Genomic DNA, 21515 nt, shown 5'->3' on the forward strand with positions numbered 1-21515 from the left:
GAGACAGAGTGCGAGCAGGAGAGGGCCAGAGAGAGAGGGAGACACAGAATTCGAAGAAGGCTCCAGGTGCCGAGCTGTCAGCACAGAGCCCGACACGGGACTCGAACCCACGAACTGCGAGATCATGACCTGAGCCTAAGTCGGCCGCTTAACTGAGCCACCCAGTCGCCCCTAGCATTTTTTAGTAATAAAGTATTTCTTCTTTAGGGTGTGTACATATATTTTTTTAGACATGATGCTATTGCACACGTAACAAACTATAGTATGGTGTAAACGTAACCTCACATGCACTGGGGAACCAAAACATTCATTTGACTCACTTTATTGTGATAGTCACTTTATTTCGGCGGTCTGACACCGAAGCCACAAGATTCCGAGGCGTGCCCATCCTGGTCAGGGTGTGGGCATGGTTTGATACTTGGTGGAGGAGGATCTGATTAAAAAACAAACATTCACCCTTTCAGTCTCTGAATCTTACATCTTCATTAACGGCAGTTTGGACGGTGGCCTTCATGTTTTAACTGCCCTTGGGGTCATTGTTTCTGAGCAGTGACAGGTGTGTGCTCTGCTGTAAGGGTGGGGCCTTACTCTGCCTACTCGCCGCAGGGTGTCACTTGTAACAAATGTGGACTCAAGGGCCAGCTCCCGCCCCCAGGTGGGCCTGATGGGCCTCAGCAGGCGTGGGCTGTGAAGGCACCCTTGTCATTCAGCTGGCGCTTCACCCAAACCTGGAGACTCAAGGGCGGGCTTTCAGAAGAGGAAATCTGCGCTGAAAGCTGAAGGGGCGCAGAAGGTCAAATAAGTTAATAAAAAGTAATTTTAGGGGCAAGTGGATGGCTCAGTCAGTTGAGCATCCAACTCTTGGTTTTGGTTCAAGCCATGATCCCCGGTCATGAATTCGAGTCCCGTCTCGGACTCTTCGCTGAGCATGGAGCCTGGTTAAGATTCTCTCCCTCTTCCTCTCTCTCCTTTTGTCTCCCTCTGCCCCTTTCCCCTGCTCCATGCACGCCCTCTCTCTCTAAAAAAAAAAAAAAAAACACAGTCATTTTGGAAGTGAAACTCATTCATTCAACTGATACTGGGTTCTTCCTCCAGGCCAGGCATTCTGGATTTTGGCGGAACACAGTCCATAAGGCAGACATGGTCCCTGCTCTAGTGGCGTTTACGTCTTACTGGGGAGGAATGAGGAGTCAGTAAATTAGGACACGAATAAATGAAATAACAAACCAACACTCATGTACTCACAGAACTAAAATCTTCATCAGCCCCTCACCTCCTGCAGGACCAAGGCCAGGCTAAGCCCCTAACTTTTCAAAGCTCTCAAACTGGACTCTTTTAAGTACTGGGCTCCTTAGCATTCAGACTCAGTTTACCTTTCTAGACCCATTGCTGCTACCCCAGTCTTTTTCCCCAACCAACAGATGGGCAATGAGGAACCACAATCACTCCCTATCTCCACCTTCCTCCCACACTGCCACCCAGAGCCAGGAGCTTAGATGGGTTTTCTCTTTCTATTCCTTCTGTTTTCTGCCTAGACCATTCTCTGTCCTAGACAAAACTGTTTTTTTTTTTAAAAAAAAAAAAAACCTCAAACTCTGTTTATTGTGGAATTATTTCATTTTATTTCATTTATCTTAGAGGTTTTTTTAAAAATTTTTAGTGTTTATTTATTTTTGAGAAAGAGAGAGACAGATTGTGAGCAGGGGAGGGTCAGAGAGAGAGGGAGACACAGAATCGGAAGCAGGCTCCAGGCTCTCAGCTGTCAGTACAGAGCCCAACACGGGTCTCGAACCCACAAACCCCAAGATCATGAGCTGAGCTGAAGTCTGACCCTTGACTAACTGAGCCACCCCGGCACCCCTTATTTTGGAATACTTTTAGATTTATAGAAAACCTTGCAAAAATAGTACAGTTTTCCTATGGCCTTCACTCGGCTTTCCCTGGTGTTACATAGCATGGGACACATAACAAAACTGAGAAATTCACATCACCGCTAGCAAAATGGCAGACTTTACTGGGATTTCACCAGTTTTGCTGCTGCTGTTACTGCTCTGGGATCCAATTCAAGACACCGTGCTGCATTCAGTTGTGCTGTCCCTTCATCTCTCCTGGCCCATGACAGTTTCTTAGAGTTTCCTTAAATCTGGGGACCTTGACAGCTTTGGAGAGCGTTGGTCAGTATTTTGCAGAATGTCCCTTTCTTTGGGTTTGCCTGATGCCGTCTCATGATTTGGCTGGGATTTCGGGTTTGGGGAGAGAATCTGCTACAGAAGTGAAGCATCCTTACCATCACATCGTGTTAAGATTTACATGCTGTACATCAGCATGACTTCCTGATGACGCTGACCTCGATTGGTTGGTTAAAAGAGGTGTCTGCGAGACTCCTCCAGTGTAAAATTACTATGGCCCCTTTTTGGAAGGGACTCCTTTTTTTTTTTTATGAGCGGGGGAGGGGCAGAGAGAGAGAGAGAGAGAGGGAGACAGAACCCGAAGCAGGCTCCAGGCTCTGAGCTGTCAGCACAGAGCCCAGCGCGGGGTTCAAACTCACAAACTGTGAGATCATGACCTGAGCCGAAGTCGGATGCTTAACCGACTGAGCTATCCAGGAGCCCCTTTGGAAGGGACTTCTAAAGCATGGTAGTAAAAGGTAAAAATCATAAAAGAAATGATTGAGAACGATTGATAGATTGGGCTCCTAAATTTAAAAAAAAAAAACCTTCAATACAGCAAATGATAAACTGGAGCGACGTTTGCAATTCATGGCAGACATGCGGCTGTTCGCCGAACATACACTGAGCTTTAACAGTTAGGAAGGCAAAGTGGAATGTCCTCAAGAAATGGAAAAAGAAGAGGTGCTTTTAACTGACAAGCATGTGGCGGGAGGAGGGGGCAGAGAAGAAAAAGAAACAACCAGGAAATGTAACAATGCTACAATATTATCTAATTTAGTATCCGTGTTCAAGAGTCTCCATAATGTCAGGGTTCAAATTGGGATCCCTCACTGATTTTAAGTTTTTATTTAAATATCAGCTGACCTAGAGTGTCGTATTAGCTTCAAGGGTCCAATATTGTGACTCTGCACTGCCATAGGCACCCGGTGCTTGCCATCCTTAATCCCCTGCCCCACCCATTGATTTTAGTTTCCTTAAATCCCAGATAGTCCCAAACTTTGCTTGGTTTTTCTGCGGCCTTGACGTTTTTGATGAGATGGAGCCAGTGCCTTCATTGCTATGCTTATCCTTTCAAAACTGGAGGAGTTTTAAACTTTTAAACTTTTCGTGTGTGCTGTGGTATAGTTGTCATTGCATCCCATGGGGAGCACAGCAGGTGAGAGCACGAAAAAGAATGAGGAGGAGGAGGGAGAGGGGGAGGAGGAGAAGAAATGCCCTTGGCCAGTAAGCACATGGGGAAGAAAAACCCCAATAGTCAACGCCATCATAGGAAAGAAAATACCACTTAAAACAATACCCTCTTTCACATCTGAGATTTTAAATGTTTTGAACATTGCAAAATTTTAGATTGGAAAAAAGAAAGCTACTCTTTCATGAGCTCACGGTGGGCATGAGGACTGTCTGAAATGCGTGCCAGAGCCTTAAAAAACACAGCAGTTTCAAAACCAGGAATTTATCCAGAGGAAACATGATTGTTTAAGGAGTTAGTTTCAATACTGATTTTTTTAAAAATATTTTTTATTAATTTCTGAGAGAGAGAGACAGCATGAGCAGGGGAGGGTCAGAGAGAGAGGGAGACACAGAATCTGAAACAGGCTCCAGGCTCTGAGCTGTCAGCACACAGCCCAACGTGGGGCTTGAACCCACGAACTGTGAGATCATGACCTGAGCCGAAGTCGGACACTTAACCGACTGAGCCACCCAGGTGCCCCAATATTGATATTTTTTAAAGTGTGTTTAGTTTTTAGAGAGACCGAGCATGAGCGGGGGAGGGGCAGAGGGAGAAGGAGAGAGAGAATCCCAAGCAGGCTCCACGCCGTCAGCACAGAGCCCAATGTGGGGCTTGAACCCATGAACCTCGAGATCATGACCTGAGCTGAAAGCAAGGGTCAGACACTTAACCTACTGAGCTACCCAGTCACCCTAATACTGTTATTTTTAAAAATAGCAATAAAATTAGAAACCAACTGTGTGTCTGGCAGTAGGAGATTGGTCCCTCATGTACTGGAATATTCCTCAACCACTAAAAGTTATGGTTTAGATGAATACTGATGGTGTGCAAAATGGTTCATTATTTATCAACATTTTAAAAGTCGGGTCCCCAAGCCCTGTTGCAGTAAGATCTCATTTTTGTCAAAAGAAAAACAATGAAAAAGAAAAAGGTATGGTTGCTTACACAACACAGCAAGTCTTAACACCATCATAGACATTGTCAGTAGTTATGGGGTCATTGGTGATGTTAATTTCCTTTCTGCGAATCTAGATTGATTAATGTCTGCTTACTAAAGAAGCGTTGTTTTTATAATAAGAGAAAAATGTTTTATTTTTGAAAAACTCTCCTAGAGTTGCAGTGGACCTCCCAAGGGCTCCTGCTAGCTAAGGTGTCTGTGAACTGCAGAGGGCTGATGTGGACTAGCCCCGCATCCAGGTGGCTCTTTTCTGATTTTAACCCTAACCCTGAGCGTCCGCTTCTCCCTTCCCAGACGTAAAAGGCTGAGACAGGTGCCTTGTGGAAACAGCAGTTCACTCATCCGCAACGGTGAAAACTACCTGTTACAGGCTGTGTTTCTGTCCCCCCAAAACTCATAGGGTGAAGCCCTCCTCCCAGGGGGGTGGTGTTGGGGGGCAGAGCTTTGGGAGGTATTCAGCTGTTAGTTGAGGTCTTGATAGTAGGTCTACAGTGATGGGATTAGTACCCTTAAGAGGAGAGGGGGGCATCTGGGTGGCTCAGTCGGCATCCGACTTCAGCTCAGGTCATGATCTCAACAGTTTGGAAGTTCGAGCCCCGTGTCAGGCTCTGTGTTAACAGCTCAGAGCCTGGAACCTGCTTTGGATTCTGTTTCCCTCTCTCTCTGCCCCTCCCCTGCTCATGCTCTCTCTTAAAAATAAATAAACGTTAAAAAAAAAAAAAAAAAAAGAACAGAGGAGGAGAGACAGATCACCCCGGACAGGCCCTGTGAGGACACAGCCAGAAGACCACCATTTACAAGCCAGGAGGTGGGCCCCCACCAGACACCGGATCTGCCAGCACCTTGATCTTGAACTTACAGCCTCCAGAACAGGGAGAAATCAGGGTCTGTTGTTAAGCCGCCCAGTCCGTGGTGTTTGTTACAGCAGTCTGAGCTAACACCGTGTCATTTATGTTGCTATGTCCCAGACGTCCTTCGTAATTTACACACAGTAAACTTGACCCTTTCTCACGTACAGCCCTTCAGTTTTTGCCAAACGTCTACAGCTGTGTAACCGCCACCACGATGAAAATATAGAAAAGTGTCATTCGTCCCCCAAATTGCCTGGCGCTGCCCCTTTGTTGCCAACAGAATAGAATCAGATGCAGACGCCTGGGTAGCTCAGTCGGTTGAGCCGTGTGACTTCCACTGAGGTCATGATCCTGCAGTTTGGGGGTTCGAGCCCCGAGTGGGTTCTCTGCTGTCCACGCAGAGCCCACTTCGGATCCTCTGTCCCTCTCTCTCTGCCCCTCCCCCGCTCGCCCTGTCTCTCTCAAATAAATAAATAAATAAAACTTTTTTGAAAAAAACAAATAGAATCAGAGTATGACGCCTTTGGTAAAAGCTTGGTAAAAGCTTCTTTTACCAAGTCTTATGCTTTGAGATTCATCCACATTGAGTTACCCAGTCATAGGAATGTAATAAAAGTTTGTCCGTGTAACCCGTCACCTGCTGAAGAATATTCAGATTGTTTCCAGTTTGGGGTGATTATGACTAAGGCCTCTATATCACTATGAACATACAGTTTTCATTTCTCTCCAGCAAATACCAAGCATTGGGGTTGCCCGTTCTGTCTGAGTGGACCTTTATCTTTACACGAAATGGCCAAACTTAAAAGTTTCATGCTGATGACCCAGGGAGGGGAGGGTGGAAGGGAGTGGCAGACTCTTGCTGAGCTCCTACTCTGCGCCACTCACAGAGGAAGGAGCTTCACACACATGACCTTACATGGTCTTCAGCACAGCCGAGCAAAATACGGGCTCTGGCTGCCCCTGTGCAGACGACCTTCGGAAAAGGCAAGTACATGCGCTTCAACCTGATCAATAGATATCTACTCTCTTTGTATTTGGAGGGGATTTTGGTGGGAGGCCGTTTGGCCTCCACTGTACGTCTCCCTCTACATTCCAGCTTTGTTCTAGCATTTACACGTCTTCATCACCTCCTGCCTAGTGCAGAGCTGACGGGGCTCTGAGCTCTGAGCACACGCCCCCGGAACTTCCACAGGCAGTTTCTTCCCTGTTCCTACTGCCAGCACCCCGCTGTGTGGGGACCCAACGGAACATGAATAACCCCTCAGTCTGAAACTATAATGACCTGTGTTGAAGGAGAAACAGATGGGGCGCCTGGGTGGCTCAGTCGGTTAAGCGTCCGACTTCGGCCTAGGTCATGATCTTACGGTCCGTGGGTTCAAGCCCCGTGTCGGGCTCTGTGCTGACAGCTCAGAGCCTGGAGCCTGTTTCAGATTCTGTATCTCCGTCTCTCTCTGACCCTCCCCTGCTCACGCTGTGTCTCTCTCTCAGAAATAAATTAAAGAAAAAAAAAAAGAAGGAGAAACAGGAAAACACGGTCACCCCTCTTGAGCAATGTTTTGCCTTTCCCCCCTCCCACATGGATCCTACTCTGCCGGGAAGTAAGCTGACCTTTTCCCCGTTGGTGACCTGTCCCTTCCCCGTGTCACAGAAATGGCGGCCACAATGGGTTGCATCTAGTCCTGAACTTAAATAACTTCCTATTGACTCCTTTTAATTGGAAAATTAACAGTTTGATTAGAAAAAATGCTTACACCCGGTAAAAATGTAAAAAAAAAAAAAAAAAACAACCCAAACCCTGTAAAAGGGCTAGCCCATGCAAACATGTAAACCTCCCTCTCATCTCAGACCTCCAGTGCCTTTCCTCAGAGATGGCCCCGGCTCATGGGTTCTCGTATGTGCTTCCAGAAATTCCCTGTGTGTATAAGATGCTTGTAATTGTTGCTTTTAGATGGTGACGAGTTAGAGTTGTCAGGATCGTTCTGAAATTGTCGGGTCCTTTGAAACATGGAATCACTCATCTCAAGGATTGCCTTTGAGGACCCGCTAACCACCTGAAGTTTTATAGCAAACCTACCTCTGCGTTTTTCTGTGGAGCGTTGGTAGCTTTCATCAGGGTCTGTGTGCGTGCGCGGGCGCACACACAGACACACGAAGAAACATGGCTTACACAAAAAAGCATGGGGAACAGGTATGAGAGAAGCAACCTTTCGTTGATAAAAAGTAGTTAAATGTGTAATTAGCTGGGGGGGTGGGTGCGAGCTCCACATGTATGCGTCATTGGTGCCTCGTATAGTGGGTAGACGCTGATGGGTCCATTTATGGAACGATCGTGTCCCTGGCTAAGGGGACTGTGCCTCGCTGAGCCCACAGCCGTGGAGTTCACGCAGTTCTTCAGCCCAGCCTACTTCTGACTCATTGCCTGTGGGGAAGTGTGTTGGCAGCTTTAGAACGACACGTGTACACCCTGGCCCGGGACGGAGTTACCCTGTTTCTGGGAACATCTCACAGAGAGGGGAAGACACACTTGGTTCCTCCAGGAGGATTTTGGGCTGAAAAGCGTTCGAAAGGATTTTAGGGAAATTCCTGGGAGCCAGAGCCATATCTGGTTGGTGTTGAAAGTCAGGACTGTTTGGGGGAATCATCCTTCTTGATGGAGCTGTGGGGGTGGCCCCGGAGTGGGGCAGACCTTGGCCTGGCTGGAGAGAGGGGAGTCTGACCTTCCCAGGCATCTCCAACGTTAGTTTAAATGTACGTAGCAGTTGTGACAGGCGCCATCCTAGGCATTTTGCATATAGTGACTCATAACTCACGCTCATAACAGTTCAATGACATGGGGAAACTGAGTCAGGAGTAGGCTAGCTACCGTGCAAAAAGCCTCACATCTCAAAGGCTCAAGACAGTTCGGTCGCAATGTAACCTGCTGGGTGGGGCAGGTGGGGTCTTTGCTCCACACAGTCTTTCAGGGACCCAGGCTCCTTCCATCTTCAGCGCTTGGATTCCAAGGGCTTGGTGAGCTAGTAACACCACCCACTAGCTGTGGAGACGGGTTTTAAACCCAAGTAGTCTGGCTTCAGAGTCTGTGTTCTCAACTACCACACTCTAGTGGGAAGTGAGAGCCCTGGCTGTTTAGCTCGAGGTACCTGGCGTGTGACCTCAGAACGGAAGGGAGGGGGACACGTAGGCGTCCCCGGACGGAGAACACTGGTGCCTCGTTGCTGAGGGATCGAGCTTTTCTTTCGAAGGAGTGAGGTGGGCAGATCTCACTGACATTTTTACCTCGTCTTCTGCATGTGAAAATGAAAGCCTTTCCCCCCAAAAGTCTGCACCTGAAATAAATGAGTATCAGCTATGCTGCTGGCTGGGACGCGGGTCTTTCTGACACAGGCATCGTCCCCGCCAGAGCCGAGGCCCCATGTTGCCCCTGGTTGTAGGGAGAGGGGGTTGCTAATGTCGACGCCCTGGTTCAAACATGTTTCCCCAGTTGAAGTGTCTTCCTGTGGAAACAACCCAGCCGTCCACCGTGAAGGCCTGGACGGTAGACCGTGTGGTGCGTCCACACCCGGGAAGGCCACAGGGCCGTGAAACGTGGCGGTGATGGAGACCCTGAGGGACATAGGAAGCCAGTCCTTGTCTAATCGTGTCACAACGCTGATTATAAAGGCGGCCCATTCTTAACTAAAAAGGATGCAAAGAATTTAAAAATTTTGAATATTGACCATTATCTCTATTTCCTGTAGAGAAACAGGTATGACTTCGTATTAAAGTTACAGATTTATATTGAAGTGCTGGCCCCAATGACCTCGGCGACTTGGGCATCAGCTGAATTTCTCCGAGTGAGGAGAACAGTTTTAGGATTTTGTGAGGATTAAATGAGCTGTGTGCAAAAAGTACTTGGCACATAGTAAATGCGCAATACATTTCTAGATGCTGCTAATGTCATAAGTACTTTTAAAAACTTTTTCCAGGGGCGTCCAGGTGGCTCAGTCGGTTGAGCATCTGACTTTGGCTCAGGTCATGATCTCACGGTTCATGGGTTCGAGCTCCGGGTCAGGCTCTGTACTGACAGCCAGCTCAGAGCCTGCAGCCTGTTTTGGATTCTGTGTCTCCCTCTCTCTCTCTCTCTGACCTTCCCCTGCTCACGCTGTCTCTCTCTCTCTCAGACAAAAATAAAACATTAAAAATTTTTTAAAAAATTTAAAAAACGAACAACTTTTTCCATGCTAGGGATGCCTGGGTGGCTCAGTCAGTTAAGCATCCAACTCTTGGTTTTGGCTCAGGTCACAATCTCACAATTCATGAGTTCGAGCCCCGCACTGGGCTCTGTGCTGATAGCAAGGATCCTGCCTGGGATTCTCTCCCTCCCTCTCTCTCTCTCTCTCTCTCTGTCCCTCCTCTGCTTTCTCTGTCTCTCAAAATAAACTTTAAAAAATTTTTTTTAATCTTTCCATTCTCGGGCCACCTAGGTGGCTCAGCCTGTTAAGGGTCCAACTCTTTGGTTTCAGCTCAGGTCACAATCTCAGGGTTTATGAGTTCAAACCCCTCATTGGGCTCTGCGCTGATAGCAAGGAGCCTGCTTAGGATTCTCTCTCTCCCCCTCTCTCTCTGCCCCTCCCCTGCTCTCTCTCTCTCTCTCTCTTTCTCAAAATAAATAAATAAGCTAAAAATTTTAAAAATCTTTCCATTCTGATAAGCTCACTCCAAATCCCTTAGCCTTAGGCTGGCCGGGGGCAGGGGACTTTATTGTGACAGGCCTGGGGGTGTGGACCTGTGGGCAAGCCTGTCTGCACCCCCTTGCCTTCCCCCCCACTCGCCCAGCCTCTGCTGCAGGGCAGGGTAAAACCGAGTGCATGAGATACTGCCTTTAAGCGTAGACCAAGGGCCGCTCTGGCCAATGTCCTGTTTCCGTCTCCTGCGGAAACAGAGAAGCACCTTGGTGCTCTGGGCCTCATGGCATATTGCTTACAAGTGTGGGTTCTGGGTCAGACCCCCTGGATTCCACATCGATTAAACGGGGAGGCTAGTAATGGGCCTTCATAGGGCTGGGGTGAGGATGATAAGACGCTTATTAGCACAGTGTCTCGATAAATGCTGACGTTCACCGGCATAAGGTTAGGCCTCGGAAATTCACACAGCGTAAAATTACATCAACGATATAACACCTTATACATCTTCAGAGCCATTACATGAGGGAGTGGTTCTTGAACTTGAGCACCTGTTGGAAGGTCCCCCAGAATTTCTGAGGCAGTAGGTCTGGAGAGCCAGGGCCCAAGAACTTACGTTTCTAGCAGGCTCCTCGCGGTGCTGATGCTGAGGCTCCGGGACCGTGCTTGCAAGACCACTGCCCGCGATGGGAAGGTCCGCAGGAAAGTGTGGGTGCTAACCTCAGGCGGAACCTAGAAAACTGGGCCACTGTGACCTACGGATGGAATTTATGATAAGAATTAGATCTTACACGGTTGGAGGGGGCAGGTCTGACGTGAAAGTGACGCAGAAGCTGGGGGACCAGGATGACCGGCCACCAAGGCGAGACCACGGGGACCCTTGTGGAGGAGGCCGTGGGCAGCGGTTGCCGGCGGGTGCCCAGCCAGGTGACCGGTGGCGGGCCTGGTGGCGGGCCTGGGGACACTGTCGGGCCTCAGGACCAGCAATTGGAAGGAAGAGCTGGACACAGACCAGACAGCGGGACCGGCTCAAACCTGCTGGGCTGCGTGGTGCCCGGCCGTTGCTGCGTCTTCCTCGAGAGCGGAAGTTCCCCCCAGATTTCCTAGAGATTCCTCTTTGGGCCGCTTCTAACCTGGAGCCGACAGGGAAGGGGATTCTGGGGAGAGCAGTTTCAGCTTAACCACGTTGACACAGCGAAAGCTATCATAACAGATCCATCGGCCCTTGCCGCGGAGCCGCCTCCCTGAGCCCGCGGGTGGTTTTGGGGGGCTTGGCTGTGGGTTCCCCAGCTCTCCCTGCTGGACCTTCTGGCTGGTACAGATGTGGCCTAGCCCAGCGATCCTCTGCTCAGATCATTAATCAGCAGCATCAGAACTCTCTATGCGGAGCCTGGGGGGCCCAGTAGGTTACGTGTCTGCCTTTATCTCAGGTCACCACCTTGTGGTTCATGAGTTCGAGCCCCGTGTCGGGCTCTGTGCTGACAGCTCAGAGCCTGGAGCCTGCTTCAGATTCTGCGTCTCCCTCTCTCTCTACCCCTCCCCTGCTCATGCTCTGTCTCTGTATCTCAAAAATAAAATAAACACTAAAAAGAAGAAGAAGAAGATGTGGCATATAAATACAATGCAATATTACTCAGCCATGAAAAGAATGAAATACTACCATTTGCAACAACATGGACGGATCTAGAGAGTATAATGCTAAGTGAAATAGAGAAAGACAAATACCACAGGTGGAATTTAAGAAACAAAACAAACGAGTAAAGGAAAAAAGAAACAAACCAAGAAACAGACTCTTAACTACAGAGAACAAACTAATGGTTACCAGAGGGGAGGTGGGTTCGGGGTTGGGGGAAATAGTTGTAGGGGATTTTGAGCACATTTACCATGATGAGCACTGAGTAATGTATAGACTTGGTGAATTACTGTGTTGTACAGCTAAAATGAATATAACACTGTATGTTAATGATACTTGAATTGTTTTAAAATGTTCTTCAAAAAAATCAGTTGCTTATTTCTTCATTAGGCAAATTTCACAAATTCCATCTTTATTTTTTTTAAGTTTATTTCTTTATTTTGAGAGAGAGAGAAAGAGTGTAAGGGGGAGAGGGGCAGAGGGGGAGGGAGACAGAGAATCCCAAGCGGGTTTCTTGCTGTCAGCATGGAGCCCGATGCAGGGCTCGAACCCACAAACCGTGAGATCATGACCTGAGCCAAAACCAAGACTCGGACGCTTAACCGACCAAGCTCCCTGGGTGCCCCACAAATTCCATCTTTAAGCAAAAATGTTTCCATCAAGATCATTCCAATCTCCAGCCCTATTTTATCTCAAAACTCTTTCTCAAATTTGCAGTCTTCGAAGTTTTCTTGGGACATTTTCATAACTGTCTTTCCTTTTCATGTCCGTCATTCTGACACTCAGCGAGTTGTTGGGGTCTGCGTGATAGAATGATCTCCTTTTCCAAGAAAGCCAAGTTGGAAGGTTTTGCAATGTCTGCTTCTCCGTGGATCAAAGCAAGGCCTCCTGGGGCCAGGCTACTTGATAAAAGGAACGTTGGCTTTGAAGTGTGCTATTAAAGAAGCTCTTATTCCCAGAGCAAGAAGGAAAACAGAGAGCTTTGCATTTCAGCCACTACAAGGGTGGAGAAGGAGGAATGAGTTTTCAGGGAGGGGGGCCTTTGAGCACAGCCGTCAACATTAGGCTGAGGCTCGAGTGTGCGTGGGGTGTCTCAGTGAATGCGGGGTTCCGCACCTTGGGCACAGCCCTGGGGGCTTCACTGACAGCATCTCACCATTTTACCTTATCGGGCTCAACTCGGAGAAATTCCATCCTAGGTACCTACGTGATCATGCACTTTGCTGAGCTTCCCGCATGTCAGTAAAGGACCTGTATTAGCTCAGGCTGCTGTAACAGACACCATAGGCTAGGTGGCTTAATAACAGAAGCTTATTTTCTTACGGCACTTGTAGGCTCCGAGGTCCAAGATCAAGGTCGAACATGGTCAGGGTCCAGGGAGGACTCACTTCCTGACCTGCAGATGGATGCTTTCTTGCTGACTCTTCACATGGCCCTTTCTTGGTATATGTGTGTGGAGAGAGAGAGAGAGAGAGAGAGAGAGAGCTATCTAAAGTTTCTTCTTATAAGGACACTAATCCCGCCAGACCAGGGCCTCACTCTCATGACCTCATCTAACCCAGTTACTTCCCCAAAACCCCATCTCCAGGTACCATCATGTTGGAGGTTAGGACTTCAACACAGATTTATATTCAGTCCTTAAGAGTGCCCTACTGTCTTAGCTGCTCAGGCTAAAATCAACGACCTCCTCACCCCCCCTGCCCCCAGTCAAATCCATAATAAGTTCATTTCCATTTGTCAACTTTGCCCTGGGTTAGGGCAGTACCTTCCTAACTGGCTCCCTGCTGCCCCTCTGCCTTGCCCATCTTACAAGGTTATTTCTGCCTCAGGGCCTTTGCACTAACTGCTCTCCACACGGGACTCCTCCCACCTGCCCATTCTGCCGTGCTACTTACTACCTTGTAGGTCCCAGATGGACTGTTACCTTTCCTGACAGGCATTCCTCCATCACCTTATCTAAAGAACCACCTTCACCTTTATGCATATTTATTCTGTTTTCTTTTCTGAACAATTCTTTTTTTATTTTTTTATTTTTTTAATGTTTTATTTATTTCTAGGAGAGAGAGAGAGACAGCGTGAGCAGGGGAGGGTCAGAGAGAGAGGTCAGAGAGAGTCACAGACTGAAACAGGCTCCAGGCTCTGAGCTGGCAGTCAGCACAAAGCCCGACGCGGGGCTCGAACCCACAAACCGTGAGATCATGACCTAAGTGAAAGTCGGACGCTTAACCGACTAAGCCACCCAGGCACCCCTGAACAATTCTTAATCCATCCCTTACGTTGTTTCTCTCTCAGTAGAAGAGAGGCTTCCTAAAACCTCGGCCTCTGTCTTGCTCATTCCTGTGTCGGGCACCCAGTATTGCTCAGGGAACATTTGTTGAGTGAATGAAGTCAGCGAGATTGGTCAAGATTTTGTGATGTGTACTGTTCTGTGTTCACGCGAGGGAGGCTCACAGAGAAGGGGTGTGAACGCTGGGTGTGGAAGGAGGTTAGGCCTTCGTAGTCAGTGGGGGGAGGGGAGAAAGCCAAAGCAGGGAGACCAGACAGTGTGCAGAGGACAGAAGGCAGAGCCATGTGACCGGAGGCGGGACATCAGGACCGTTTCCCTCCCTCGGACGCGTCCCCGACACTGCACTGATCTTTCTTCTGGGAGGAAGCACGCTTCTGTCTGCCCCGTATTGTTGGTGCCTAGGGCCAGGGCCCTGCGTAAAGCAGGTGCCCAGGAACACTGACATAGGAAGGCATGTTGAATGGGGTGGTCCAGAGGCCCCTGTAGAAGCTGGACTTTGCCCTGTGGGCAGTGAAGCCACACAGTGGCTCGACGGATGTCATGGCCGGACTTGGGGACTGGAAAGCCTTGGGGAAGTGGGTGATAGTAATTATCACAATGAACCCCTGCCTGAGAAGTAGCAGGGAGCTGGGTGGGGGCCAAAGAGAGGCGTTGGAAAGGGAGAAGGGTCTGGGACCAGGCGAATGGGGAGGTGGGCAGGGGTTGCCGATGCACGTGTCTGATAGGAGGCGGCGGGTGGGGAATGGTGGCAAAGTAGAAGACAGGAGAGAGTCCGGCCAGGTGTGAGGCATCAGGGAGTGGCGGGGATTGTGGCAAAGTAGGAGGCAGGCCCCTTCCGCAGGACACGGCTCTGACTCAGCTGCTTGCCGCCTGTGAGAATTGGGGCCACGGTTACCAGATTTTCAAGTTTTAGGTATGAGATCACCCAGGCTCTCAGTACTGGCTACCACTCCGTGTTACAGAAGTCACCTCTCGCAGGCCAAATAAGGTCCTCCCACGGGCCAGGTACAGCCCTCCGGCTGCCGGGTTGAGACCTGGAGGTGTGTGTGTTTGGGGGGAAGGAGTAGAGAGGGGAGAGGATGCCTGCGGTCGCTGAGATTTCCAGACCAGGTCACGGGGACAATAGTGAGCTCTTGCACCGTAATTAGGAAGTAGGAAGGAGAGCGGTGGGCAGAGTGGAAAAAGTGGAAGTGATGTGGGTGGACTTATGACACAGGAGGACCCAGCCTGACAAAAACAGCTCATCCCGGGGGAAGGCGGTGGGCTGGAGGCTGGAGGCAGGGCCTGTGTGTGGCTAACGGGTAACCAGTGTGGACGTGGTCTCTTACCACGGGGCTTATGCTGGTTTCGGATTTTTATTTTCGTGTGTGTTTTATCTTTTTTAAAACATTTCCTCTCCTTTTAAGGTTGTCTGATTAGGCCCCTGGCAGGAGGCATATGTGGGCACAGTGGCCTTAGAGCCTTAGAGACACGGCTCACGTCCTGGCCCAGCCACCTGCTACTGGGGACCTTGAGCAGAGTCCCTCCGGGCCCCACTTCCCTGGGTCTCTGTCACTTGTGGACGGTGGGTTGGGAGGGGGCATCGGCAGTCCGCAGCCCCTCCCCGGTGCTCATACCCCACTCGTGATGGATGACATTGCTGTCTTCTGGGTCTCCTCCCTCCCGCGTGGCCCCCGCCTTCTCTTCTGAAATGGGGGACACAGGACGAACCCAGGGTCCTTCCTGGCTCTGCTCCTCCCACCTGGGCCTCGTGATCCCCACTGCGGAGGTCTCCTGGAAATCTGATTGCACTTTGGCTGGAGGTGGGAGGGAGAGGAAGAATCTTCTCCCCCAGCCCCCTAAACAGCCTGGAACAATTTTTCACCATGGACGGACTTGCGACCATGAAGGGAGGGGCCCTGAAGAACACTTATCGGCCACCTCCCTGGTCAGGGATGCTAAGAGCATCCTGAGGCCCTGAATGCCTATTTGGGGGCGTAGTTTTGCCTGACAAGGGCCCTGTCCCCCGGGGCGCACAGTCCCTAGCAGGAGAGAGAGCGACACAGGCTACTCAGGAGATAACAGTAATCCGCCAGGTTTGTGATCACATCTGTCAAGTACTTACGCTGGGCCAGGCCCCGGGTTACCTGGTTTACTGAAGCCCCATAACAGTGCACTAAGGTGGGGTCGACTGTGAGGTCCCCTTTACAGATGACGGAACTGAGGCTCGGTGCAGTGAGGTCGCTTGCTCCCCACGCTCCACTCTGGTTGCAGACCTGGGCCTCCCTGGCTAGCAGGAGACCCCGTTATTTAGCCCAACAGAGCTAAGCAAATGGGCACATTAGGAGCATCTTGGAGGAGATGTGTTACAGCTGAGGCGGAAAGAAGGTGAATACAGTTGGAGGGAAAGAGGCTGTCTAGTCAGAGGCGTGAGAGAGCTTTGTCCTCTGTCCCTGGGCCGTGTGGGTTGGGGAATGTTTCCTGGTTGTCGGGAAATGCATCCCAGACCTAAAGCGGAAGCAAGATAAAGTCCTGGTGGTATTATATGCTCTACTCACTCGAGCTCCTGACCTCCTTCTGCCAATTGCATTAGAGAAGCCCTACATTGGGGCACCTGGGTGGCTCGGTCGGTTAAGCGTCTGACTTTCACTTAGGTCATGATCTCACGGTTCGTGGGTTCGAGCCCCGCGTCGGGCTCTGTGCTGACTGCCAGCTCAGAGCCTGGAGCCTGTTTCAGTCTGTGACTCCCTCTCTCTCTGACCCTCCCCTGCTCACGCTGTCTCTCTCTCTCTCCTAGAAATAAATAAAAATATTTTTTAAAAAAAAAGAAGCCCTACATTGGGGTACCTGGGTGGCTCAGTCGGTTAAGCGTACGACTTTGGTTCAGGTCATGATCTTGCATGTTCATGAGTTCAAGCCTCATGCCAGGCTCTGTGCTGACAGCTGAGAGCCCGGAGCCTGCTTCGATTTCTGTGTCTCCCCCTCTCTCTCTGTCCCCATCCCTGCTCACACTCTCTCTCTCTCTGTCTCAAAAATAAATATAAATATAAAAAAAATAGAGAAGCCCTACATTTTATTATGCCCTTTTCACAGCTCCACTGAAAGAACTTGTTCAAGTTCACCCAGCCAGGAAGTGGTGGTAGCTGGGAGTTGAGCCTAGGGCCTCCAAACTCCAGAGCCGGAGCGTCTAAGCCTGGCCCAGTAATGCCTCGCTTGCGAAGGTGTGGTTGGTACTTTGCTGAGTTGGCCCACAGGCCACGGGAGGCCCATGTGGCTGGAACTCCCAGGCAGAGCTGGGAGGGTTAAATCCGTCCCTAATCGTCCTCCCTGGCCTCCTTTCGTTCTGTGGCTCTTCCAGAAAGCATCAGCCTTCCTTCCTTCCACCCCACGGGTTTCTGCATGCTCACACCCAGCCGACTTCCCGGGCTCTGCCGTGGCCCACCCTCACGATGAGAGCTGCAAGGCCCTCGTGAGCATCAGGACCACTTAGGCAGCGTTCTAAAAGCAGGTCCTGGGGGCGCCTGGGTGGCTTAGTCGGATAAGCGTCTGACTTCAGCTCAGGTCATGATCTCACAGTTCGTGGGTTCGAGCCCCGCATTGGGCTCTGTGCTGACAGCTAGCTCAGAGCCTGGAGGCTGCTTCCGATTCTGTGTCTCCCTCTCTCTCTGCCCCTCCCCTGCTTGCTCATGTGTTCTCTCTCTGTCTCTCAGAAATAAATAAAATATAAATTAAAAAATAAATAAATAAAAGCAGGTCCTGGGCCCCACCCCAGATTCTGATTCTGCTAAGTCCGTAATAGAGCCCCAACATCTGCTCACTTCAGAAACGTCGCCCTACCTATGCAAGGCTGGGGGTGCAGGGGACCTCAGGTAGCAGCGGTCCTCATGGTACCCTTCCCTCTGCTTCTTGACCCCCTTCTGCTGCTCAGCCGACCACCGCCACCCCCCGTTGTACATCTCGGGTTGTTTAGTCCTTACTCCAGTACTGTGAGGTAGTACCGCTAGCATCCCCATTTTATGCATGCGGGAACGAGGCTCAGAAAGACCTGGATTTAATCATCACTGACTCTAACCACCTTGCTTTACTGCCTGTGCTAAGTTGACCTTAGAGGGTAGGGGGATCCCTGAGGGCCCCTGGTGGGGTTCAGAGGAAGGGCTGTGATTGATGCATCTTCATCAGTGCATTCAGTCTCTAGACTCGAGGGAGAGAAGCCGTGAAACTCGGTTAAAGCCTCAGGACCGAGAATACCCCTTGCACCATCTCTGTGGGCTTTTCAGCCCCAGCATGGACAGCTGACATCATTAGCCAGAGCGAACCGTCCAGATTCCGTTCAGGTGTCAAAGCCAAATGTGAATCAAAAATGTGGAACGATCATTAGTTTGGAAAACGGATTCCTCTGTGACCCAGAGCAGGTCCCCCAACCTCCAGGGGCCTCTCACCTGGACAGCAGGTGAGACAGCAGGGAACTCCACCCGCACTGGGCTGGTGGGGTGCCTGGGGAGAGAGTTAAAATAAATCCTTCTACCTGCTCCCCAGCAGTTCCACTATTTATCGAGAGAAGGGCGAGCATCTGCCCACGCAAACTCCCCCGCAAATGTTCATGGTGGCGCCTGCATAACAGCCCAGGTGTCCGGCCGCAGGTGAACAGGGAGACTGATGCAGTCGCTCAGGAAGGTAAAGAACAAAATGGACCACAAATGCTGGCGACTCCGCGGATGAACATGGAAGGCAGATGTAGCGCATGTGCTGTATGAGCCCATTGGTAGAAACCTCTAGTACAGGCACAATTAACCCATCGTGGCAGAGAGCAGGTCAGTGGCTGCCTGGATGTGGTTCACTGGATGAAGGCACCACACAGGGAATGTTGGGCAGGGGTCACAGGGGTGTATACAGTTGTCAAAGCTCGTCCAGTTATGCACTAAGATCTGTGCATCTTGCTATAGATAAATTCCACTTGAACCAAACAGCTAAACAAATGAGCTGCTGCCCCCTCCCCCTGCCCCAACAACTCTGAGGCAGCAGGTCCGGGGAGGGGACCCAAGGCATCTGCATTCCAACCAGTAGCACAGACATTGCTGCCCTTCAACCTGAGACGGGCACCCCCAGACTCTAATTGCTGAAAGTCTCTCTGGCCAAGACAGTTGAGTCTTGGGAGAAGTTGAGCATTTACTGTCCGTCTCTTTTTAAGCATAAACCTAGCTGGAGTCAAAGTCTGCCCCTGGGGCTGACTCCCCGTAATGGGCATGACCAGCTCTAAGTCGCGGACAAAGCACCCTCAGTCCCCAGGCTGACGCTGGCTGTCTGCCCGGCATCACAGGGTCTGCTCGGCGAGGAACGGAGGGTAGGACTCCACGCAGGGCTGCAGACGTCCGCCAGGTGCTGGGCACCGCGCAGAATTAGATAGGCCCTCTCTGGGTTCCGTCTGCCTGGCCACCCTCCAGATATTAATGATTTTGGCTGTGTGTTGAAGAACTGTTGTGTTATAGACACTATGCTGGTTGTTTAAGAGGATGCAGTCACTAGAAGCCTGGGCTCAGAGTCAGCCAGGGCTCCAGTCCCCACATCTCCACAGTCAGCTGTGTGTCTCTGTGCAAGTGACTTAACCTCTCTGAGCTCCGCATCTGTAAAATGAAGAGGATGGCAATGCTTGAGCACGGGAAGCTTGTAGTAAATGTTGGCTCTTATTATTATTATTACCTAATTTAATGCTTCTAATAACCCTATGGGGTAGGTGCTATTCTTATCCCTATTTTACAGAGCTAAGTCTGAGGCTCAGAGGGGCCAAGTCCTTGGCCCAAAGTCACACAGGCAGGAGGCAGAGGAGCTGGAATTAAAACTCGGAGCTGCCTAACTCCTGATGCTTCTCCCTGCACCACACTGGCCATCAGCTCTGCGGGGTGGGGATCACTACAAAAGACCCCCGTGTCCTGGGATCAGAATCCATCTCCGGTTGAGTGAGAGATGTGCCCTTCCTCAGGAAGGCCATATGCACTGGTTCTGAAAGTGGGTTCTAATCCCAGCCCTAGCAACTGCGGGACTTTGGACGAGTAGCTGAACCACCTCGGTCTCCTCATCTGTAAAATGGGGGCGCTCGTACCGACCGTCAAAGGCGGTCGTGAGGATGACAGAGTCAGTAGGTGTCCCGCACACAGAACGGCACCCAGCACCCCACAAGCCCGGCTCACCCATTGGCTTTATTTACGGCCGTCAGCAAGGTCACACTCCCCCCTCCGAGTTCGTGACTGAGCCTCGGGTGGGGCTCAGGCTGCAGGTGCTTGGGAAGCTGTCCTTCCTGCCTTCGAGGAAACCACAGGACAGACTCCAGGGTAGCAAAAAGCCTTTCTGAACCACGGCCAGGGAATCTGAAGGTCTGCCCTTAAACCCTCACTTGGATTCCCTCACTTTAAACACTCAAAACCTTGATCCCAAGCTCGGTGTTCGGACCATCTTGTTTCCGCCGTGGGGAGAGATCATGGGCTGACAGGTGCTGTCGCGGCCAAATGAGCCACAGGCCCCGCACCGCCCTGAGCTGGCTCTGAGGCTGGAGCTCAGCGAGCCCATGCTCCAGGCGGACAAACCGCCCTCTTGTGTGTTGAGTCTGTGGCATTGATTGAATGACTGATTGATGGGCTGGCTGATTGATTGACTAACCGATTGCCTGCATTTGGGGAACCATAGTGTGGGTGTTTCAGGATTCTCTTTCCCTTGGGTTGAAAACAAAAGTCAAACTATGATTTCCAGTGCTTGCGTGAGACTTGGAGCACACTGGCTTATAAATGAAAAATGTGTGGGGCGTCTGGGGGGCTCAGTCGATTAAGCGTCTGACTCTTGATTTCAGCCCAGGTCATGATCTCCCAGTTTGTGAGATTGAGTCCCGGGTCAGGCTCTGCGCCGACAGTGCAGAACCTGCTTGGGGTCCTCTCTCTCCCCCTCTCTCTCTGCCCCTCCCCCATTCATGCTGTCTCTTTTTCTCTCTCAAAATATATAAACATGGGGTGCCTGGGTGGCTCAGTCAGTTAAGCGTCTGACTTTGGCTCAGGTCATGATCTCACAGTTCGTGGGTTCGAGCCCCGTGTCAGGCTCTGTGCTGACACCTAGCTCAGAGCCTGGAGCCTGCTTCCGATTCTGTGTCTCCCTCTCTCTCTGACCCTCCCCTGCTCACACTGCCTCTCTCTCTCTCAGAAATAAATAAAACATTAAAAATTTTAAATAAATAAACTTAAAAAAAATAGATAAATGGATGAGAAATGTGTAAATGCAGTAGGCTTCAAGCAGAGTGGCAGCAAAGCATGGCATGTCCCTTCTGGGTTCAAATCCCTGCTCTCTTGAATATATGTCCATCTGCCACTCTGGGCCTCAGTTTCCTCAGCTGTAAAATGGGCGCAATTATGTACCCTACCCATGGGGGTGTTGTGAGATGGAGCAGCGAAGTTGTCAGCACAGTGCCTGGCATCATCTAACATGATTATCAGTACGCCACACCCATTCTGAGTTGAACTGTTCAAATTTTGGGTCTCTCACTGACTGGCTGCGTTACCTTGGGCAAATTACTTCACCTCTCTGAGCTTCAGGTTCGTTTCTTCATTTGCGAACGTGAGACCCCATGTTCCTCACGTAAAGGATTGTCCTGAGGATCAAAGTAAGACAGATGGGCAGTCTAGCATGGCGCTTGGGGCATGCAAGTGCTCAAGGCATGGGAGCTGGTGCCAGTGACACGGCGACGGGGACATGTGGCCCTCGCTCT

General features: G+C 50.4%; 1 protein-coding gene and 1 long non-coding RNA gene across 4 annotated transcripts in view; one reads left to right on the forward strand and one right to left on the reverse strand.

Moving 5' to 3' along the window:
- Positions 1-21515, forward strand: part of TMEM51 (transmembrane protein 51) — a 55390-nt gene that overhangs the window by 8740 nt on the left and 25135 nt on the right. The window lies entirely within an intron of this gene.
- LOC120229743 lies at positions 355-10578 on the reverse strand. Its single transcript, XR_005527836.1, has 3 exons — positions 10371-10578; positions 1080-1172; positions 355-776 (listed from the first exon to the last, which is right to left on the reverse strand). It is a non-coding gene; the product is annotated as an uncharacterized LOC120229743 (long non-coding RNA).

The sequence above is a fragment of the Hyaena hyaena genome, unplaced genomic scaffold (genome assembly GCF_003009895.1).
Source record: "Hyaena hyaena isolate Hyena2069 unplaced genomic scaffold, ASM300989v1 scaffold_35, whole genome shotgun sequence".
NCBI lineage: Eukaryota > Metazoa > Chordata > Mammalia > Carnivora > Hyaenidae > Hyaena > Hyaena hyaena.